The sequence below is a fragment of the Podarcis melisellensis genome (genome assembly GCF_964234715.1).
Source record: "Podarcis melisellensis genome assembly, chromosome: 17".
Lineage (NCBI taxonomy): Eukaryota > Metazoa > Chordata > Lepidosauria > Squamata > Lacertidae > Podarcis > Podarcis melisellensis.
Window position 1 is genome coordinate 19,569,105 of NC_138534.1, and position 24,530 is coordinate 19,593,634.

At 44.2% G+C, this 24,530-nt stretch overlaps 1 protein-coding gene and 1 long non-coding RNA gene across 2 annotated transcripts in view; one reads left to right on the top strand and one right to left on the bottom strand.

The window, feature by feature from the left end:
• Positions 1–696, bottom strand: part of ACO1 (aconitase 1) — a 55,376-nt gene extending 54,680 nt beyond the window's left edge. Inside the window, exon 1 of the mRNA XM_081893979.1 lies at positions 533–696. The gene's annotated coding sequence lies outside the window, so the exon portion shown is untranslated. The remainder of the gene's footprint in view (positions 1–532) is intronic.
• Positions 697–12,446: 11,750 nt separating this feature from the next.
• On the top strand, positions 12,447–13,835 carry LOC309360523. Its single transcript, XR_014164201.1, has 2 exons — positions 12,447–13,056; positions 13,480–13,835. It is a non-coding gene; the product is annotated as an uncharacterized lncRNA (long non-coding RNA).
• Positions 13,836–24,530: the final 10,695 nt, after the last annotated feature.

The window sequence follows — 24,530 nt, forward strand, 5'->3', positions numbered from 1 at the left end:
GAAATTTAAAGTTGGGCAGGAATCCTTTCCCCCAAACCTGACCCTTTAACGAGCTGCAAAAGTGACCTGACCCGCACCTGCCAGCCCGCTTTGGAGCAAGAAACTGGAGAGAGAGAGAGAGAGAGAGAGAGAGAGAGAGAGAGAGAGAGAGAGAGAGAGAGAGAGAGGTCGCTTAGGATCGCGCGCAGCTAGAAGCCAAGGCCCCGGGCAGTAACAGCAGGGCGCCCCTCGCCATATTTTACTCGTCCTGGCTGCAGCGGAGGCTTCTACTCCCAGGAAAGCGAGGTTAGGCCCGCCGCCGCCCGGGGCTTCTGGCCAGACAGGATCGGGCTGCGCGCCTCACAGGATCGGGCTGCGCGCCCAGGCAGCCTCGACCTTCGGCCCGCTCCGCCCGCCTTGCCGAAGCAAGCCCTCCCTGCTTCCTCCCGAGCAAGCGCGGCCTCCTGGCCGGGCTTCCTCTCGAGTAAGGATGCGGCGTCTGCGGCTCCTCGCGGGGGGGAAGGCGGAGAGAATCCGCGGACGCGGCGCTTACCTGCGCGGCAGGAGGGTCGCGAAGCGGAGAAGGGCGCGCGCAGGTTAGGCGCCCCGAGACCGGCGCCTGCGAAGCAGCAGCAGCAGCAGCAGCAGCAGCAGCAGCGGGGGCCGCGCCACTCTCGCTCCGCCCACCGCCCAGCTGGCCCACCCACCTCGGGTCGCAGCAGGAGGCGGACGCGTCCCTTCCTCCCGCCCTCCCGCCGCCTCGGGGGAGACTTGCCTCCGCCTCCGCGCCTCGGCTTCTCCCGCGCCCTCTGCTGGGCTGCTGCGGAGAAGCGGGGGAAGCAAAGAGCAAGCCGGGGGAGGCGGGGAGCGGGGTCGTCTAATCTAAAGGGGGTCCACTTGAATGAAATACTGATTTTATTGATCAATTAAATAAATCAATCAATAAAGATCAATGGCAATACATAGCAATCTGAGGTCCTCCCCCCCGCCCTAACAAAAATCCTGCTTACGGCGTCCATCCCCCCCCCAGGGTCATCTAGTCCAGGGGGGCCTATTTGAATGAAATATTGATTTTATCGATCATTAAAATCAATTGAAATTAATATTATTGCTCCCCCAAGGGGGTCCTAGCCTCGTAAGGAGGACCAGACCCTCGGAAGGAGCACAGTTATGGGAATGCCAGAGATCACACCAGGATTAGCGAAAAAGCAAAGTCTGATCTTTATTTTCAATGAACAGAAGACCGTTGGGCGGAGTGAGAACCTTGAACAATGGAACTGCCTCTACTTAAATACCTTTTCATTTCCATACAGATCAATGATACAGAAAAATGACAGAAACTGCGCGAAGAGAAGGATTAACATAAGGCAAGTGGGATCTTGGGTGGTGTTAGTGAAGATATTGTCCGCTTTGAGGTTGGGAACAAAAGATGTTGAGTGGTTTTTCCTTTTCAGCAGATCTTGACTAACAGTTCTGTTTTTTGCTTCATTTTCAGAAGGAATCCCGGAGGTTTTGGGGTGATCGGTATGCAGATTAAATGGCTGGATATTCGGGAAACGGTTATCAGTGTTGGTGTGAAGTTCCGCTGCATACTTTTATTAATTAAACTGATTTTATGTTGCATTTTGTGTGTACTGTATTCACGATGTCATTTGTAGACCCAGTAGGTGGCGCTGTGGTGCTTGAAGGTATTTTGACAGCACGTGTCAGAATATTGACAGATCAAGTATACGGCAATGGAAAGTCACATAGAATATAAAATCTTTGGCTACATTCTTCCAGCTACATTTTTCTATTCAAGTTACATTTTTTAGTGTAAGAAAACACTTTTGTAAGATACAGAAAGGCGATACATTTGATAAGAAAAACACTTTTTAGAAAGATACAAAAGGCGATACATTTGATAGAGTCAACAGTTGCATTCCTCAGCTACATTCTTTAGTGGTATTACAGCGATACAGCAGGAAAAGACACAAGTAGAAAGATACATTCTTTTGTTAGCATAGAAATACGTAACACTGAGAGGTTCATTTATTAACTCCCCTCTCTGATCATGGCTTCTCTTATGACACAATAAATCAATAAAGATCAATAGCAATACATAGCAATCTGAGGTTCTCCCCCCCCCCCAACAAAAATCCTGGCTATACCCATGCCCCCCCACTGGTCATCTAGTCCAAGGGGACCCTCTTGAATGAAATATTGATTTTATCAATCAATAAAATCAATAAATCAATAAAGATCAATGGTAATACATAGCAATCTGAGGTTCTCCCCCCCCCCAACAAAAATCCTGGTTATGCCCATGCCCTCCCCAGGGTCATCTAGTCCAAGGGGGCCCAATTGCATGAAATATTGATTTTATCGATCAATTAAATCAATAAAGATCAATGGCAATACATAGCAATCTGTTCTGCTCCCGTCCTAACAAAAATCCTGGCTACGCCCATGCCCCCCCATTTTTTATATACCACCCCAAAAACTCCAACATCCAAAAGGAGGAGAGGGTTACAGTGGGCTTTAAGGGACTTAGAGATGTGGCAAATTGAGGGCTGAAAAAGAAGTCATAGCCTCAGACTCTACACAGCCACTTCTGACACGGGTCCATCTGCCTGGCTGAGGAGATGAGGAAAAGGGCACCCTTGGAGCGAGGAGGATGGAAACCAAGGCAGCAAGCTGAGGAGAGTGAGGCCAGCAGCTGTCAGGGCGGCATGGGGAGCAAAATTTGCCCCACAAGAAACTGGGCCCGGGGCCACAGCTATCCCTCACTTCACCCACACGATACCACTGAAGGAACTACGGCATAAATCTCTAAATATAGTGGTACTTCAGGTTGCAGAGGCTTCAGGTTACAGACACTTCCGGTTACAGACTCCGCTAACCCAGAAATAGTACCTCGGGTTAAGAACTTTGCTTCAGGATGAGAACAGAAATCACACAGCGGCGGCGCGGCGGCAGCAGGAGGCTCTATTAGCTAAAGTGGTGCTTCAGGCTAAGAACAGACCTCCAGAACGAATTACCGTATTTTTCGCTCTATAAGACACACCAGACCACAAGACGCACCTAGTTTTTGGAGGAGGAAAACAAGGAAAAAAATATTCTCAATCTCAGAAGCCAGAACAGCAAGAGGGATCGCTGTGCAGTGAAGGCAGCAACCCCTCTTGCTGTTCTGTGCACAGCCTGCATTTGCTCCATAAGACGCACACACATTTCTCCTTACTTTTTAGGAGGGAAAAAGTGAGTCTTATAGAGGAAAAAATATGGTAAGCTCTTAACCCGAGGTACCACTGTAATAGAAATGCAGAGTTGGAAAGGAATATGCCGCTGTCCCAAATGGGGATCAAATCTGCAACCTTGGCATTATTAGCACCATGTTCTAACCAATAATTCAGATATACAGTGGTACCTCTGCTTGCGAACGGGATCCGTTTTGGAGGCCTGTTTGCAACTTGAGCAGAACGCAACCCGCATCTGCGCATGTGCGGGTCGTGATTAGCTGCTTCTGCGCATGCGCATGGCATTATTTTGCGCCTCTCCTCATGCATGAGCGGCGAAACCCAAAAGTAACCCTTTCTGGTACTTCCAGGTCACTGTGGGACGCAACCTGAAAACGCTCAACCTGAAGCAAACACAACACGAGGTATGACTGCATCTTCTCAGAGCAGTTAGGCTAACCTGCCACCAGATGTCACCAGCCGCAAATAAAAGGGAACTGAAGTCACTAGAAAACATTCCTTAAAAGCAAATTATAGACGGACTCAGGTTGTGCTGCCCTGATAGTGTCCTCTGCTAGTGAACTTTTTCAGTATGCAAGTCAAGGGCAAACATTTACACAGTCTTAGTTGTAAATTGATAGTGTTGTTTTCTGTTTGATGGTTGTTGTTGTTGTTTAAAAATATTCCTACAAATATAAACGCTTCAGTGATGAACCTGGAACACCATTAAATCACCAAGTAAATATTTTATTTTTTGAAATACTGCCACCTCACCAACTACCAGTGGCCTTTTTAAAGCCAGGCAAGCAACTTTCGCTTATCCTCTAATACTTAAATATTCTGAAACCCTTCCAATTAAAGGCCAGAAGTGTAGAGGTTGAGCTTGGTGCCTAAAAATAGATTAAAACGATGCCAGGTGAACCTCGCTGGGAGGAGCCACAACTGAAAAGAACCAATCTCATCTTTCCACCCTCTGGACCTCCTGTGGAGACCACACATGGAGAAGGATCTGGCATGATGACTGCAAAGTCTGGGTTGGTCCGTGTGGGAAGAAGTGGCCCTGGAGATATTAGGGTCCAGTGCCACATAAATTTGTGTAGATCAAAACTAGCACTTCGAAATGAGCCTGGAAACCAATTGGCCACTAGTGCAGTTGTGCTAGAATTGGTGTTATACATTTGGACCATCCTGTCCTAGTCAGCAATCTGGTTGCCGAGTTCAGCACTAGATGTAGTGTCCTGATAATAATGCAGTGGATGCTCGGGTTGCGAACGTGATCCGTGCGGAAGGCACATTCGCAACCCGCAGTGTCCGCAACCCGCAGCGCCGCATCTGCGCACATGCGGGTTGTGATTTGGCGCTTCTGCCCATGCGCAAAGCGAGATTTAGTGCTTCTGCACATGCGCAAGTGCCAAAACCTGGAAGTAACCCATTCCGGTACTTTCAGGTTTCGGCACATCTGTAACCCGAAAATGCGCAACCTGAAGCGTCTGTAACCCGAGGTACGACTGTAATAATAATAATAATAATAATAATAATAATAATAATAATAATAATAAATTTATTTATACCCCACCCAACTGGGCAGCTCCCAACAGAATATTAAAAACACAATAAAACATCAAACCTTAAAAACTTCCCTAAACAGAGTTGCCTTTAGGTGTCTTCTAAAAGTCAGGTGGTTGTTTATTTCCTTGATATCTGATGGGAGGGCGTTCCACAGGACGGGTGCCACCACTGAAAAGGCACTCTGCCTGGTTCCCTGTAACCTCACTTCTCACCATGAGGGAGCGCCAGAAGGCCCTCGGCACTGGACCTCAGTGTCCGGGCAGAACGATGGGGGTGGAGATGCTCCATCTGCAAAGGGAGCCTCATGTATAACTCATTGCACTTATCTAGCCTAGAAGTTGGGCCGTCTGGCTGGTTCACCCATCAAAACTGATGGGAAGCATTCCATGTCACCAAGGCAACTTGAGCCTCAAGGCACAGTAATGATCTCCAAGCTACAAACCTGTTCCTTCAGAGAATGTTTAACCCCAACCAAAGCAAGCCACAACCCATCCATTTAGCCTAGAGAATCACCCACAAGCAGTACCTCAGTCTTGTCTGGATTAAGCCAAAGTGCATTGGTTCTCATCCAACCCTTGACTGAGACAAGGCATCAGTCTAGCACATCCCATAACTGCCATAACTGCAGGTATAGGGGAGAAGCAGAACTCTGTGTCATCAGACAACATACTCCAAAACTTCAATTGACCCCACTCTGTGGTTTCACACAGATAATTAAACAGCTCGGGGGATTACAGGTCTGTATCTCCTTTGGCTTGTTGGTGAAACTGCATGGATATGAAACACGTAAAGAAAAAAAGAGCCTCTTATCTCATCCTCTGGTTCCATTCCAGCAGAGAATTAGTCATACTTTAACTTGCCGACAAAGGTCCATATAGTTAAAGCTATGGTTTTCCCAGTAGTGACGTATGGAGGTGAGAGCTGGACCATAAAGAAGGCTGATCGCTGAAGAATTGATGCTTTTAAATTATGGTGCTGGAGGAGACTCTTGAGAGTCCCATGGACTGCAAGAAGATCAAACCTCTCCATTCTGAAGGAAATCAGCCCTGAGTGCTCACTGGAAGGACAGATCCTGAAGCTGAGGCTCTAGTACTTTGGCCACCTCGTGAGAAGAGAAGACTCCCTGGAAAAGACCCTGATGTTGGGAAAGATGGAGGGCACAAGGAGAAGGGGATGACAGAGGACAAGATGGTTGGACAGTGTTCTCGAAGCTACCAGCATGAGTTTGGCCAAACTGCGGGAGGCAGTGGAAGACAGGAGTGCCTGATGTGCTCTGGTCCATGGGGTCACAAAGAGTCAGACACAACTAAACAACAACAAAGTCCATTATTTAACTCTCCATTAGATTGGGGCTGTTCGCTATTGTGGTGAAATGTCATTTCCAGAAGTGCAGTCTGGGGTCAGCTGCAAAAAACACCAAGGGGGAAATTACAAAATTATTCAATTATCTTAGCCCCCCCTCACCCCCCAGAGTACAATGTCCTTTTTCAGAAACTTCTAAGCAGCTGTATTTTCCTTAAGGATTAGCTATGGGGCAGTCTCCAAAGTACTTAACTCATCAAAAGTTGAGTAAATTGTAAATGTTACAATTTAAACGCAGAAGGAGAAACAGCACCTTCTGGGCAATTATAAATGAAGCTTGTTAATGTGTCGCGGTGACAGCAAGAAAGGTATCCAACTGTGAAAACTGTTTGTTTTGACACAGGTTGTAAAAGTCACACATTTTAGGAAACCGTGGCAATGCAGTTATCAAGTAGGAGCGTTCGGCACGCTTTGAACATAAATCTCCAAGGTTTCTAATTAACAAATGTGCCATCATTTTTTCCCTAACCTCCCAGTTCTTCTATTCTAGCATTTTCAAATGCCCTCCTGTCCCAATTCAGGTTTAAGGTGCTGGTTTTAACCTTCAAAGCCCTATACGGCCTAGGACCCTTGTACCTACGGGACCGCCTCTCCTGGTATGTCCCACAGAGGAACTTACGGTCTTCAAATAAAAACATCTTGAAGGTCCCAGGCCACAAAGCGGTTAGGCTGGCCTCAACCAGAGCCAGGGCTTTTTCGGTTGTAGCTCCAATCTGGTTGAACGCTCTGTCACAAGAGACTAGGGCCCTGCGGGATTTGACATCTTTCCACAGGGCCTGCAAGACAGAGCTGTCCCACCAGGCCTTTGGCCAGGGCACAGCTTGACTCCCTCCTTTGGCAATCCTCACAGAACTTCTAGCCCAATGGATGCCATTAATTTGATTGGAATTAATTTTAGAATGAAATGATTTTAGAATGTTTTATCGTTTTACTGTTGTTAGCCGCTCTGGCTAACTTCCCGGCTTGACTGCTCTTGATGGGGCTGCCCTTGAGGAGAAACTGAAAGTTCAGCTGGTGCCAAATGCTATTGCACATTTTCTGTTAGACAACTGGAAACCAAGAACATGTACAGCCAATAGTTATATCCTGCATATTTATGTTGTGAACTGCCCTGAGATCTTCAGATGAAGGGCTATATATAAATTTTATTATTATTATTATTATTATTATTATTATTATTATTATTATTATTATTATCTGACTGAGGGTAGTTCTTTTGGGGTGGCTCAAAGTGCTTTAAAGCCTGAGATCATCTTCGGAGGCCCCCTTTGTGTGCTGTCTCCTCGAGAGGTCTGGTGGGTGGCAACACAAGAACAGGGCCTTCTCTGCTGTGGCTCCCTGTCTGTGGAATGCTCTCCCCAGGGAAGTTCACCTGGCGCCTTCATTATACACCTTTAGGTGCCAGGCAAACGTTCCTTTTTAACCAGGTCTTTGGTTGATCTGATGGACATTCTTTTAAAATGTGTATTTGGCGGGGGGGGAGAGCTATTGGCTTGTTGTTTTTATTATGTGGTTTTATATCTTGATTTTATTCTGTGAACCACCCTGAGAATCTGGATATAGGGCAGTGTATAAACTGAATAAATAAATAAAGCCCTTCATAGCCTGGGCTCCACATATCTGGCTGGGAGATTACCTGCCCTCAATGGGGTCATATTCCCCTTAAAGGGGAGAGTACTAGCTTGGGGTATTCTTTTTTATATCTAATAATTTTTATTGAGTTTTCCATATTTATCATAATCACATTCTATTACACAATTCTATAACCTAAAACATTGCTCAAACTCAGCATTGACCTCCTTCCCTCCCTCTTTCTGACTTCCAAACATCTTTACTAAATTCTTAGCATTTCTATAGCCACTTTTTTTACCTCCTATCTTCTTTTTATATTTCACCTCATTCTGTGTAAATCAGTTCCTTATATTCACATTACAAAACATTTCAACTCAAGCCTACAAATGCTTTCAGGTGTTTACAATGTTCTTCCGTAGAAAATACAAATTTGCTCCAGTCGTTTTGAAACAGTTTGTCACGTTGATTACAGATCTTCCCTGTCAACTTTGCCAACTCTACGTATTCCACCACCTTGCTCTGCCATTCTTCCAATGTTAGAAGAAGAAGAAGAAGAGTTTGGATTGGATATCCCACTTTATCACTCCCCTTCAGGAGTCTCAAAGCGGCTAACATTCTCCTTTCCCTTCCTCCCCCACAACAAACACTCTGTGAGGTGAGTGGGGCTGAGAGACTTCAGAGAAGTGTGACTAGCCCAAGGTCACCCAGCAGCTGCATGTGGAGGAGTGGAGGCGCGAACCCGGTTCACCATATTACGAGTCCACCGCTCTTAACCACTACACCACACAGGAAGTTCCTGTTGCTTCCATTTCTGAGCCAGAAGTATCCTTGCAGCTGTTGGGGTACTCTTGGGCCCTTTGCTGACACTTGAGGCTCAGGTGGCCTCAGTGACATGGAGTGCTTTCCATCGTCTTCAGCCAGTGGCCCACCTGCACCCCAATCTGCACAGGGATAGCTTAACTTCCATTAGATTACAGCAATGCAAACTGTAGCTCTGGGAAGAGGTCCCCAGAATTATTGTGGGGAGAGGTGTTTTAAAGGTATCCTTCCCATGCAGCCACAAAGTGATGTTTCACCGCACTTTCCTGAGCTGGTTCCTGGTTGCATGTCGCAGAGATCGTGGGGAAACGTGTTGTTTTCAAGATGTTGCTGCTCTTATCCAATTTTGCCGGAGGAAGAGGGGCGTTGTGTTGTGTCAATCATGCTTTCAAAGGTCAACCTGACGTGACCTCGGGGGTCCAAAGTCCACTTATCTCTTGAAATTAGCCGCAATCACAGCGGGGATGGCACAGCGCCTCCTGTTAGCTCTTTATCCTGCTGCGCTCTAATGAAAGGCCACTTATCGATGGTCTCTGTGGCAGCAGGGAACAGCGACAGTGCGGCTGCGCATTGCCAGGTGAGAGGGATTCCCAGCAGCTTTCAAAACGAGCATTAGCAAAACATGCTATGGTGATGCTTGTTGGTTTCGAATGCAGGCGCAGGGGAGAGAAAGCCGTGGCAATTAGGAGTCTACCCTGAACGTTCCCAATTTGAGCAGGAGAGATGCTTTGAAATTAGAGAAAATGGAGGTGGAACACAACCCACCAGCGAAATTCTAAAGATTTCTCATCTCTTTTCAGGGCAAAGGGGCACATCCCTGAGCAGCCTTCAAAAATGGGCCAAACCACAGTGCTGAATGTCTGCTACCCAGTGCTTTTTTTTCTTTAAAAGAAAATGTTTAGGGGTACAGTGGTACCTCGGGTTAAGAATTTAATTCGTTCTGGAGGTCCGTTCTTAACCTGAAACTGTTCTTAACCTGAGGTACCACTTTAGCTAATGGGGCCTCCAGCTGCTGCCACCGCCGCACGATTTCTGTTCTCATCCTGAAACAAAGTTCTTAACCCGAGGTACAATTTCTAGGTTAGCAGAGTCTGTAACTTGAAGCATCTGTAACCTGAAGCGTCTGTAACCCGAGGTACCACTGTACTCTCATTTTGACTCAAGAAAATCATCATTTTATAGTTCAAACCGGGGGAAATAAATTCAGTAAATGGACAAAAGTACAAAGATTCACAACATGCTTAGGGGTATGTGTACCCCTGCGTATCCCCAGAAAAAAGCACTGGTGCTACCCAAGATCTAACTTCTAATTTGGTTATTTACAGTGTTATCCTTTGCATGTTTACTGAGAAGTAATCCACATGTATTTCAGTGGGCCCTATAGCTCTAGGTCCCATTTTAATCTACATCAACAGGAAAAACAGCAGCCATATATACAGTATGTTGGAAGCTGACCAGAGTGGCTGGGGCAACCCAATCAGATGGGCAGGAGATGATGATGATGATGATGATGATGATGATGATGATGATGATGATGATGGAACAGAACGTCCCTATTTTCATCAGAGAAATGTTGGGGGCATGGGAAAAAAGCCCTGTCACTCTGAGGGACAGGGAAGAACTTGGGGGGGGGAGCATTGAACAATGGAAGGAGAAGGGAAAGGTTCCCAGAATGCAATGGGTCCAGGAGCCAGACAAGAGCAGTCCACCCCCTTTGCTGGCAGACTGGAAGGTGGGGAGAGGGAAAGGGAGAGCAGGTGTGGCAGAAATTGAGAAGGGGGGCTGACTGCCACAGGCACGTAGCCCCCAAGGGAATGCAGAATAGAAAAATCCTGTTCCCAAGTTTAAAATATTTCTCAAAGCAAACATAACTAAGCAAAGTGACCAACGGCAACAGAACACAGAAAAGACAAAGGTCCTATAAAAACAGCTGAGCATCTTCCAGCAACAGAGACAATTCAACACAGCAAACTAAAAATTTGATCAGTACAAGAGGTATGATGATGCAAGGTTTTAGCCATCTGGTGGAAAGTTGTAAAGGAATCCTTTGGACAGGCATTTCAGAGTCCGGGTACAAATATCTACTGAAAAGAGATCACATTTCTTAATGGGTTCTAGCATAAACCCCATGGCGAGCTTTTGTACACAGTAACCACACCAGAAAATATTCACCGGTTCCTCCCCAGTTTTCCAGTTCTTGGATGAGGGGGGAAAAAGAACTGAAATCATTTGTCATGCTTTTGAGCAGGTCACAGTCAAGATGAAGGAGGATTTGATGGCTGTGCACCTGATCTCTGCGTTCCCTGCACTAATCCATCAAATCTGATCCACTGATTTGGGCATAATAAACAAGGGGAAAGAAGCTGTGGAGGAACAATTTGAACTGAGCCGTAGCAGATATGCCTATAGTCATTGGCACGGACACAAGTTTAATCGACAGAAGCACTTTGAAGGCTCATCCAATGGCCAGTGTTATTTCATTGTTGGGTTTCCAAAGAGCGGATTACCATACGGCAAAGAAACAACTGCAGGCTTCCCCTGGCCCACCCCACCCCCTTGCATGGGATTAAACTTTGCTCTTAAGGTTCAACTTCTGGCTCTTAGTTAATAACACACTTCAGATGATTATGGAATTTTCCAACACCTGAAGACAGATTTAGGAGTGACAGTAGCTGGTAGCTTTCAAGACCAATGGTTTTGAAACGGTGTTCCAGGGACCGTGAAAACCAAGGAGAGATTCCTGGTATGAATATGAAAGAAAAAAACATCACAAGAACCAAGTACAGAATCATGGAATATGCGCAGCTTGAGACTTAACATATAGAATGAGAGAACAAGAAGAACATAGGTTTAGAGAAGATTGGAAAACGTTTATTGAATACGGGGGGCGGGAATTGTGTACACTTGAAAACGTTGGCAGCATTAAGATAAACTCAATGGTGTAAATAAGTTTTGATGGATGTAATAATGGAATACTGATTAGTTTGTTTTTTGTAAAATATGCAGGGATTTATGATATGCAAAATGAACCGTGGAAAGAGAAGAAGGGAAGTCATTGATATTTTAAGGATGCTTCAATAAGTATTCTAAATCGCAAAGCAGAAAATTTCATAATAATAAAAATTATACACAGAATCATAGAATTGTTGAGTTGGGAGGGTCGGTTAGTACAAACCACTCCAAGCACTATATTATCTGAATAAAAAAATTAAGAAAACAACAACTTATTATATCATGGACACTAGATAATAACAAACAGGTTTATCATGTATGAAACACCCAAAACATGCAAACAGTACACCACAAAGAATCTTTAGGAGATGATATATATGAATAGTGCCTAAAGACCCCTCATTGTCTAAATTTTCTGATGCTTTAATGGTCTATTGCTCCAGGGCGCCATGTCTGCTGTTCCTTAAAAGCATTACTTATGAAAGGGAAGAGATATTGAGTGTGTCCTAAGAGATGGGCTCAGCAGAAGCATAATGTGGGGGGAATATGGCCCCGGGAGCACATTTCTGAGGGGTCGCAACTAGGTGCCCCCATGACAGGCTCCCTCATCGAGGTCAGAGCTGAGGGGAGGCAAGACAAGCCATGCTCAGGCCTGGCCTTCAGGGCTGGGGTAACGCCCCCTTCTCCTCATGGCCTGCAAAGGGACACCTACATGAACAACCTACTCCTGAGCTGGCCGAGAGGGGGAGGGCTGGGCGCTGCTGCTGAAGCCCACCAAGAAGAGGTGAGAGGCTCCATCAGGACAGGGAGGGGGAGAGGCAGGCCAGAGAAGGGCAGACGTGTTCTCCAGGGCTGTGGCTCCAGCATAGAGCAGCGGCAGGTGGGTTGGTCTAGTGGGCAGGTGGATGGAGGCCAAGGGTGAAACGTCTGTTGGAGGGTGGGCTCCATTCACCCTCCACACAGGTGACCCTCTCAAACTAATTAGTCTTTGGATGAAATGAAGAAGCACATGGATATGAAGTCTGCTTAAAGCAGAGAGAAAATGAGTAGGGAAAATAGAAGGCATTTCTTTTAAAAGGTAACTAGAGAAGTCATTTCATGAAGAGAAAGTTGGGGTTTTTTGTTGCTGAAGCTACAAATGTGCATGTGGGGAGGAAAGAAAGAAGACAAGAAGAGGACAAAACCATTCCTCCTAATTTCATGTTGGCTCAGGTTGCCTTGGAAGGAGAGGGGGGGAAAAGTTAAAAACTTGCTGAAAAGGCGAAAAAAGCATTTTGAGGATGAACCTGCTGATGGCAACTGGAGAGTGACTGCTCAGGGACAGGGTAAGTCCAGGATCCTGTGGGAAACTGCTTTCTCTGAGGGAAGTCCCTGAGAGAGTGGAGTGGCTGGAGTGGTGGATTAGGAACTGGGAGACTAGAGTTCAAATCCTCACTCTGCCATGAAACTCTCTATCTCTCAGCCTAACCTACCTCACAGGGTTGTTGTGAGGATCAAATGAGGAAGCAGACTAGAACATCAACTCCACTAAGCCTTTCCAGCAGAACCTGCAAGATTACGAAAAGACATAGGAAATGAAGCTCAAAAGGTAACTATGGAACAGGCCAGGCAAAACTACGCCTGATGCGTAACGTGGCTCTCTGGGGGTAATAACCAAGGTTTTTGGATTCTATTTTATTTTTGATAAGCATCTTCTAGGAACAGCTATTTAGCACATAGCTCAGACAACACAAAGCGTTGACTTTATACAAAAAAAGCATACAAACTTCTCACTTTGAAGCGACCATAGCAGCTGAAGGAAGGTAACTATCAAGTAATTCTTGTATTTTCAGAGGCGATGGCAGGCTCAGATACCTCACAAGTAAACCCTAAACGCTACATCACAATGATAGCAGCAATATAGTTGTATACATTATGCCTGAAGGACATCTAGGTGAGAATCGCTTGCTTGCCTGGGAAGGAAATCTATACTGTGTTCCGTCTGCAACTATTTGTGCTAAGACTCTTTCAGGTCGCGGTGACTGAGTTGTCAGAAGAGGCCCTATTCTGTGTCACCAAAATGAGGCTCACCTGCAGGTAGGAGAAGACTTCTTTTGTTCCAGCTCTTCTTCCCTTCAGGCTTCCCAGAGTTCACTGCACCTGAGGTGGGAGACACCTGCATTTGGACTGTGCTGCTTTAGGTAAGTCCACATTCCACCACCCAGTGGTCTTTTTTTCAAGACAATGTTTTTTGTATTGGTATCTCCTTTTTCCCATTTTCTTTTCTGGTGGTCTTTTCACAGGTCTCTCCAAAGAACTCTCAACCCTCAAATGAAGCCAGCTTTTCCAGCAGAGTCCCAGAAGTCATAGTAGTAAGAAAAGCTGTTTTGTTTTTGTTATTTAAAAAAAAATCATTTTCTGTACAATTGGTGGAAGGGGGCTGGGGACAAACAAGTGACTCTAGATCGCAAATCCAAAAATTGAACCACAAGACACACTGTCACCCTCAGATAGACAAACACAAGGGTGAACAATCTTCCTTCTTTCCACACCAAGCTTAATAGCAGAGGTTTAAGTCTGAATCTCATCTCTCTGTTGTGCCCCTGTAGATCAATGGCTCATCGAGCTTCAAACAAAAATGGCGGGCAAAATGGTTTTCCATGATTGAAGGACATTTAGGTGAGTATCCCTTGTTTGGCTGGGAAGAAAATTTATGTTGTGTTCCTTCTGCAACTCATTGTGCTAAGATTCTTTCAGTGACTGAGTTGTCAGAAGAGGCCCTATTCTGCGTCACCACAATGAGGCTCACCTGCAAGTAGGAGAAGACTTCTTCTTTTGTTCCAGCTCTTCTTTCCTTCAGTCTTCCTAGAGTTCACTGCACCTGAGGTGAGAGGCACCTGCATTTGGACTGTGGTAGATAGATAATTTATTACGGTCAAAGACCAGCTTGCATAACACAATAAAAACAGTGTTCATAAAGATAAAATACACAATTAGAGCAGATTGCAGCAATAGCTCATGAGTTAAAATTGAGATATATACAGAAACCCATACAACTGAGATTTGGGCTACCATAAAAATTGACCCTGAGGCTCCCCAAAGGGTGACTTCAGCTTTTCCCTAGTAAGCTATTTTATTCTAGAGGATGATCTGTGCCTACAAATCTAGGCACAGAATCTGGCTACCAGCCAGGTCCTCTTATGATCTTTGCCTAAGAGGAGAGAATTAAGTTTAGACTTGTCTGGAAGATTGGCGAGCCTCTTCAGCAACGGATCAATGGTGTCTCTACGAATCTCAGCATAAAAAGGACATCTAAAAATATATGTTCGGGGCTTCCTATTTCCCCTAATGTGCAGGTGCAAAGTCTCTGTGCATACGGGACTCTTCTATAGGAGCCTTCCAGATCCGGTGAGGGCAAGGCTGAGCTTCTAGCAAGAGTGAAAGTCCTTCTTGCATTTCTGGATGTGAGGAAATAGAGATATGTTGCTGGAGCGGCTACATATCTCCCATTTTCTATGATTTTATAATCGGGGACCCTTGTAAGTCCTGTTGTCTCTCTATGTCCATGATCCTTTGTCTAACCATGGATCTAGCGTGGCCCAGGCCCATAGTTATGAGGGTTTGGGGAGCAAGGCCCAGTTTCTGAAGTGTTTAGGACTGCTGTCTGCCAGCCAGACTGAAACTGGTTGCTCAGAATCAATGGGGCTATTCCTCAGGGGAGCAGTTTCAGAGTTGGCCACTTATATGTTGATGTTAGACTAATATGAGCTTTGACTTTCATCATCCCTGTTTCTAGTCTGACCCATGCATTTGAAACGCATCTAGGAACTTGTAGAAGGGCTCTGAGGAGTTTGGATTGCACTCTTTCAAGGGGAATGAACGAGGAGGGAGGCGGGCCCAGAAAGGATCCATAAAGGAGCTGTGCTAACATTTTGGCTTTATATAATTTTAGTTCTCCCAACCCTCAAATGAAGCCAGCTCTTCCAGCAGAGCCCCAGTAGTCATGGTGGTAAGAAAAGCTGTCTCTCCACAGAGAGTGTTTTCCCTCCCTTAGAGAACATTCGCAGGTTTTGCTTTTCACCTTGTTGCATTGCTCAAAAAAAAATGCCAAAGGCACTAGTGGTTGGCACTCCTGGTTCCCAGGATGGGGTTCAAGTCCCTGTGGTGCCCTTACTAACTTCCAATGCAACCATCATGCCCCTCTATTTCCCCCTATATCCCTCACTTCCCAAAGTACTAACATGGGTAGTGATTTCAGTGAATAAGCTTGGTTCTGAGCTCTGCTGTGCTGCTTTTGGTTTCACTGATAGAAGCCTCCTCAGTAGGAACATCTTCATTGATAGATGGACGGCAGCGTTCGTGAACTCTGTTGGTTTTTGGCAATAAATATTCTTTCTAATTAACCATGCTTGGTTTTTTCCAAGACTCCCTGACAAATAAAATTGAACACATAATTCTCAAACAAAATTTAGATGTAATTTGTCTTCAAGAAGCACATATAGCAAGCAAACATAATGGGCGGGTTCTAATCTGCATTCATTACATATCTCTAGGTGCCAGGCAAAAACATTCCTCTCCTCCCAGGCCTTTGGCTCATTAAATAATCTATGGCCTTTTAAGATGAGGAGGTTACTGCTATTCTGGTATGCATTTTTGTGTTTGTATATTGTCAACCGCACAGTGATCTTCGAATGAAGGGAAGAAGAAGAAGAAGAAGAAGAAGAAGAAGAAGAAGAAGAAGAAGAAGAAGAAGAAGAAGAAGAAGAAGAAGAAGAAGAATGCTCTGGTTTGGATTCACTCTCATTTTAGACAATGGTTGTCAGGGTTGGGAAGTGTGTGAGCAGACATTGGGATGGGTCCCGAAGACTTGCAATGAATAGTGTTGCCCTCACACCAAACACCAGTGGAAGGAAGTAGGAAGGTTATTTTCAATTATTCCTCCTTCCCCATGTAGCCCCTGACGTTGTGACAGGGCCGTCTTTACCTGGGAGTGCTAGGGGTGCATTGCACCCAGGCGCCGAATTCTGTGCAGCCAGGAGCCAGTGTGGTGTAGTGGTTAAGAGCGGTAGACTCATAATCTGGTGAACTGGGTTTGCATCCCCGCTCCTCTACATGTAGCTGCTGGGTGACCTTGGGCCAGTCACGCTTCTCTGAAGTCTCTCAGCCCCACTCACCTCACAGAGTGTTTGTTGTGGGGGAGGAAGGGAAAGGAGAATGTTAGCCGCTTTGAGACTCCTTAGGGTAGTGATAAAGCAGGATATCAAATTCAAACTCCTACTCCTCCTCCTCCTCCTCCTCCTCCTCCTCCTCCTCCTCTTCTTCTTCTTCTTCTTCTTCTTCTTCTTCGGGGTGCCCGCTGCTGAAGCGGCCTAAGCTGTTAACCATGACCCCAAGGTGATTGCCTTCGATGGGTCATTTCCATTCTCTATTGCAGAATAGCTGCAAAATCAACGTATCCGTCACCGTCATTCATTTCAGCATGATCACAAAAATGGAAAGACGGAGGTATCGCAGCTGCTTTTTACTTTTTCATGTTAGCGGGTTTTTCTGTCCCCCTCCTTAAAAGCTCAAGAACTCTGAGCTCCCCCCCCCAAAAAAAAATTGGGGGCGCTGGGCAAATTTGTGCACCCTGGTGCCGCATATGCTAAAGATAGCCCTGGTGTGGGCAGACAATAATGTCCCTTGGTCCTGATGCTTTTCTGCATAGATTTTATATTACCTCATACGCTCTACCTTACATTAATTAGGTCAGAAGATTCAAGAAAAACAACGGCTTGAACTGTTAAAGAAAAACCCCTTATCTTCTTTTCCCTAATAGCAGTGCTTAGATACTTCCCTTTCCCCAGCATGCATTGATATTTCCTATTATTGCTAATGCAGAATTGATGCAAAAAGATCCCTTGCTATATATACTCTCATTAAAAGTGTAACAAGGAAACTTGTCGAGCGTCAGTGATTTACATTTGCGCACAAAAGGAATTGCAGAGCAATGGAAGGTTTTCATTAGACAGCTTAATCGCAAAGCTGAGCAACAAAAAGATACCATCTGCAATTAATATTCACTCTGCTACTAATGGTTGTGTTAAAAATTCTGGCACACAACATTCCTAGACCTTTTCACCAATGCACCATGTTCTTCCTTGACTATTAAAGGGGGAAAGTGAGGAAATTTATTATGTGAAATTAACATTTCTACTTTCTTAATGGCACTGCTTTCATTCACAGTCTGCACACAATAAAAACGAGGCATGGATGTGCATAAATTAAAACAATGGCCCAAATTTCAACGGAGTGAAAATATAAATCTGGAAACAAAAGGCTCGCTCGTCCCAGTCTGAATAATATGTCTGAAGTGCTTCTGCTAAGTGGATTGTCCACAGTTTAATGTTGTCATATATTTTGCTCTGCTTTGTTTCGCTTTGCCAAGTAATAGGGGAAAGCACATCATAGGCATGTGTGTGTTTTTCGCCTCCTTTAACTCTTCAGTTTTGTTTCCCAAATCTGCAACCCCATATTCCTCATGAAAAGATATAGCATCTGTACAGCATTTGATCCAAGTATTCAAGTCAATAAAGTTACAGGGAACCAGGCATAGGGCCTTCTCGGTAGTGGCGCCCTCCCTGTGGAGCGCCCTCCCACCAGATGTCAAAGAGAACAACAACTACCAGACTTTTAGAAGACATCTGAAGGCAGCCCTGTTTAGGGAAGCTTTTAATGTTTGATGTATCACAGTATTTTAATATTTTTTTGGAAGCCACCCAGAGTGGCTGGGGAAGCCCAGCCAGGTGGGCGGGGTATAAATAATAAATTAGTAGTAGTAGTAGTCTTCCTATTCCATTTTTCTTTTGGTAACCTGTCAGGGAAACAAATTAATATGATTGGCATTTGTACAGCTGTTGGCTTGCTGTTGTCTCTTGCTGCTGGTGCAAAGCGACCACTCCTCTCCAAAGAGAATAATGGGGTTCATCTATTTGCTGGATTCTTATAGGCAAGGCATCATCAGAAAGAAGGTCAACAATAAATAATTGTAGAATTGTAGAGACTGAAGGGTCCCTGAGAGTCATCTAGTCCAATGCCCTGTTAACTCCCACTGAGTCTTGCGGAGTGGCTTTTACCATGTGAAGGAAAGATTCAGCGGTTTTATTCCGAAGGAGAAATGCAACCTTGTATAGGGCGATTTCAGGGACATATGACAAGCCTTGCTCCTGTTAACTGAAGGCAGGCCAGGCAATCTATGGTCAGCAATGTATGGTGAGAGCTCTGAGCACATCTCTCTTTGGGCCAGAGTTGAATCATGAATCCCTCCCTGACACCTTTATGTCTTCCAGTTCAAGACTGGAAAATCCTGGAAAGTCTGTACTGACCGAACAGATATCAGAAAGCAAATTTGTCTTTTGATTGTCAGGCTTTGTTTGGATTTGCTGTTTTCTGAAACAATAAAAATATAAAAATATACCGTATTTTTCCATCTATAAGACGCCCATATTTGGGGGGACTCAAGATTTAAGAAAATGAGGGGAGATGGCCCCATGTAGAAGACACCCCCTAATTTTTGACATTATTTTTTGGGGGGCTCGTCTTATACACGGAAAAATACGGTATGTTTAGGATATCAGTAACACTGAGTGGTGGCAACCAGGCATTTCAAGATCCATTGCTTTCTCTTTTCTAAGGGAGATTCCACCTTCTTGTCAAAATCAAGAGAGAAATGCATATAGAATCACAGCTATATAAGCAGCTGTCTTTGCACGTCTACAGGTACTTCGACACAGTTGGCATTTGCCTTTGTGGATGGCATCAAGGGTGCTCAAAATTCACTTTCACTGTCAGAGCCGATTCACACAGTTGATGTTTACATTTTAATGCAACTTCCAGATTTCTTAGAATTGATAGCATTCATTCATTATTTATTTAGTTAGACAAATGTATAAACTGTAACTTATTATTTCTTCAAAAAAAAATTAAAATATGCAAAATGCCTTATACGAGTGGTTCTCAACCTGTGGGTCCCCAGATGTTGTTGGACTACAACTCCCATCATCCCTGACCACTTGTCATGCTGGCTAGGAATGATGGGAGTTGTAGTCCAACAACATCTGGGGACCCACAGGTTGAGAACCACTGCCTTATACAAAGACCTAATAATCCACATAGCAGCAGCAGCAAGCCTGCAGTTAGCTCCCCCACTGGTGGTATCATTCCCATTTTACTCTAAGGCAGGGGTTGTCAACCTGGTTCCTCCTGCCCACAAATGGGCGTTTCATGATTCTAGGTGGGCGGTAGGGGGTTCTACGGCACAAGCTGAATCCTCCTTCCATCAAGCACTGGTGGGCGGTAAGGAAATTTTTACCATCAAGAAAGATGCATTAGTGGGTGGTAGGTATCAAAAGGTTGACTACCCCTGCTCTAAAGGGATGGTGGAATAAGTGATGGCACTTGGTGGTGGTAGAAAAAGTCTAACAGAGAACTTAGAGAGGTTAAATCCAAAATATCATTCTCTCATTCTCAGTTACTTGGTTTCCGTTTGTTTGTTTGTTTGTTTGTTTGTTTGTTTGTTTATTATTATTATTATTATTATTATTATTATTATTATTATTATTCATCGTCTGTTATGGACTGGAATTATACTTCAACACTTTTGGTGCTTTAAAATTTATAGCTTGCCTCTTTTGATTTTCCAGATTGCTGTTTCAACATCTTACCTATTTTTTAGTCCTCTGGTTGCTCCATTTTCTGGTCCCAGCCCCATGCATCAAGAAGTAGTAACGGGACTAAATTCACAGTCAAAGTTTTTATGTATGTTTTGTTTGCTATTATGCATTTATTATTTGTCTGAGAAAATTTCAAAATCTATCATCTATCACCTATCTATGTATCTATCTATCTATCTATCTATCTATCTATCTATCTATCTATCTATCATCTATTCCAAGAGGTATATAAATTGAATTTTGGATATAAAACATTGCTGAAATCCACAAACTAATTAAATTTGGATGAAAGTCTCACCATGTGCACAGATCACAGCCGGGTGCACCTTCCTTGTAGCTAATGTAGGAAGTTTTACAGCGAAGCACCCATAAGCTGTTCCCATGCTGGAGTTTGCAATGACCTGTAGATAATAATCATCAGTCTGCAGTCCGAGGTGAAGAACTCTTCTCTCAACAGCCATTTTGTGACTCTGATCTTAAATATTGAGTATAAAAGCTTAGCAAATGACATTTTCCCAGAGCCCTTATCACTCACAAACAAAGAGCTTTTCTAAATGATTTGTTATTCTGTCAGAAGCAAATGTTTCATGCCATTCTTTCAAACGGTTGTACAATAATCTTGGTCCGAACACAAGTTCCACAAAAGGCGATTTTTTCCCCTGCCTTCCCTACCTGTGAACTGGATGCTCCTCTTCATAAACAGAGGTCATTGTTGTACAACCTCATTAGAGCATGCCACTCATATTGGGAACATTGTGTCCTGCTCTTTCAACAATGCTAGGAGGTTTAGCCAACAGAGCACCTTATCTAAATCTACTGCAAGCTAAAATTTATGTCATACATAGGAAGGATAAGGTGAAATAGTGAAACCAGTAGAGTTGAAATAAACCTCATAATGTGAAATACAAAGAAAATTTCTGGATAAAGAAAACAATAAAAAGTAAAATGTACAAGGTGACTAATGTAACCAATGGTAATTGTAAATGAATATAGACAGACAATAAGAATTGTATTTACAGGAGGATTTATTTGACTATAGACACTCTATGGACAAATACGAAAGAAGAACAATAATATACAAAACAGAGGAAGACAATGTGAAAAAGTTAGATGTGATAAAAAGAGGGAAGGAGGGAAGTCGACTCTTGGGAACAGGTGTAAATGTGAAATGTAATGCAATATGTGTATGTGGAGTGTACAAATGAAAATCAATAAAGAATATTATGGGGGGAGGAATAAATCTACTGCAAGCTTTCTATCTTCAAAACTTCAATTTTAGACCTTCAACACTGTTTCTCTCACACAGTCAAGCCCGAGTCGTTAGTCCTGGTTAGGCTGCCCTCCTATGTCTCCATCCATCTCCTTTTGCTGTTGCTCAGGGCTTTTTTTTAAGCCGGAACTCACCTGAGCTCTGTTCCGGCACCTCTCCGGTGAGTGCCATTGGCATTATAAGAGAATAAGGGCTCCTGTTGCTGAATACCTTTGTAACTTGGTTGTCCTCAAGGTGGTCTTTGCAACAGTGTCAAATACCCAGTGGCGTAGCGTGGGGGGTGCAGGGGGGGCCGGTCGCACCGGGCGCAACATCTGGGGGTTAGGGTTAGGGGGCGCAAATCCACGGGTTAGGGGGCACAAATTACTTGCCAGGATCCCTCATTCCCTGCAATGGCTCCTCATGTTGCCAGTGTGTAGGAATGATCGCTGGGTGTGGAGCACACTTCCGCCAGCGGGCAGCCTCAACTGTCTGAACGCGTGACCTTGGGGTGCGGAGCACACTCCCCCCCCCCACACACAGATAAAGCCACAGCTGTCTGAACTTCTTGCCCCCTATCTAATCTTTGCTCTCTTAGTGGTCTGCTGTGCCCTATCTGTGGCCTTTGTCTCCTTCATCATACATTGTGCAAGGGGGAAATGAGGCGGTGGAAACAGTGCCAAAATAACTTTGTACCACCCCACAATTTCGGGACTGGAAGGTGTGTAAAAGTCACTGCCCAAAATGTATCTGCCTGGGTTGGCATATTGTGTCAATAAAAGGAGCCTCCACGGAGCTAGCTGGCAGCTTGCCTGTGCACAGCTCACCTGCATTACCAACTCCTGCCTCATGTCCTTCACTTCACCAGTGCACACACCACACATTGATAAGGGGAGCAGGGAGTGGAGAAAGGCTTCTGGGGATCTTCTGCATATTGGCAGTGTGACTTTACTGGGACTATATTAGTTAGGTAAGTACAGTGGTACCTTGGTTCTCAAACTTAATCCATTCTGGACGTCCGTTCCACAACCAAAATGTTCCAAAACCAAGGCACACTTTCCCATAGAAAATAATGCAAAGCGGATTAATCAGTTCCAGACTTTTAAAAACAACCCCTAAAACAGCCATTTAACATGAATTTTAATATCTAACGAGACCATTGATCCATAAAATGAAAGCGATAAACAATGTACTGTACTATAAAATAAGTAAGACAGTTTTGTAGATGATAAAAATGATTTCCCCCCCCCCCTTACCTGCACTGATGATAGTCATTGTTTCGATGGGGGGCTTTTATCCATTTCCATTTCCACAATCACAAGCAATCAATCTGTAGCTGAACTGCGTTCCACACAGCCACAAAAACAAATTAACCGAAAAAGCCTCAAAAACAAGAACGCAAAATAAATAGCAAAAACAAAAGCACCAAACCTAATCCATTCTGGGAGTCCGTTTGACTTCCAAAATGTTCGAAAACCAAGGTGCAGCTTCTGAGTGTGCAGGCACCCCAGAAATAATAGCCGACAGCCGCATCAGATGTTTGGCTTCCAAAAAATGGAAGACTTACTTCCGGGTTTTTGGCGTTTGGGAACCATGGCGTTTGATAACCAAGGTATCATTGTAATACCATCTGAGAGGTGTGAAATTGGTTGGATAGTTGCATCTCACACTAGTTCACAAACATGTCAAGGGACAAGGGAACTAAAAAGCAAACTCTCACTTTTGCACATACAGCGGTACCTCTGGTTACGAACGCTTCTGCTTACAAATGCTTCAGGTTACTAACTCCGCTAACCCGGAAGTAGCTGCTCTTGGTTGCGAACTTTGCCCCAGGATGCGAACGGAAATCGCGCATCAGAGGCGCGCACGCAGTGGGAAGCCCCATTAGCGAAAGCACACCTCAGGATAAGAATGGTTTCAGCTTAAGAACGGACCTCCAGAACGAATTAAGTTCATAACCAGAGGTACCACTGTACAGGATTACAGACATCCCTGGAAACACTTCAGCCCATGGAGCTGCCTAGAACAGAGACTCTGTCCCATATTCTGCTAGGGATGAATGAATCTGTCAGTTTCAATTGCTCTCAGTTTCTTGTTTTTCCAGGCTTGAGTTCGTTCTCCACATTTCTACATCAGCCTGCAATTTTTATTATTAAAAAGAAAAAGGTCCTCATTAAAATTCACCAACATTTTAATGAAAATTTATCCTAATATACATATTTTTGTATTGCAATTTTGACTAATTTTTTCAAAGCAATTTCCCTTTTATGTGCTATTTTAACCAATATACGCATTGCCATGCACAGTTGGCCTTAGAGATGTGGGACATACCGTAATATAGAACTGTCTTCATGGGAAACATTGTGGAAGGGTAATTAAGATTTACTGCTTGTTATACTTTAAAAGAATATTATATGAAGATGATTTATAGATGGTATTTAACTCCAAACAAGCTAGTATAAAACTAAGTCAAGTACAGTGGTACCTCAGGTTACAGACGCTTCAGGTTACAGACTCCACTAACCCAGAAATAGTACCTCGGGTTAAGAACTTTGCTTCAGGATGAGAACAGAAATTGTGTGGTGGCGGTGCAACGGCAGCGGGAGGCCCCGTTAGCTAAAGTGGTACCTCAGGTTAAGAACAGTTTTAGGTTAAGAATGAACCTCCAGAACAAATTAAGTTCTTAACCTGAGGTACCACTGTATGTGTTGAAAGGACAGAAGGAACATGTTTTCATATGTGGTGGACTTGCAAAAAAGAAAAGGGCTATTGGGAAACGATATATAATGAAATTTAAAAGATGTTCAAGTTGATGATTCCCAAGAAACCTGAAGCTTTTTTTATAGGAATTATAGAAAATGAGCTGGTTAACTTATTTATGTATGTAATGACAGCAGCACCAATATTATATGCCCAAAGGTGGAAGAAAGGAGATGTTCCAATGATGGGGTACGCAGAACTGGCAAGATTATCAGCAAAGATTGGAGACCAACCTGACAAAAAATTCCTTGAGGACTGGAGACCTTTTATTGAGTATTTAAAGAACTATGCAAGCAGGACTTTAGATATGAGCAACACCATGAATTATTAAGATAAATAGGTTAAACTGAATGTATTGAATAG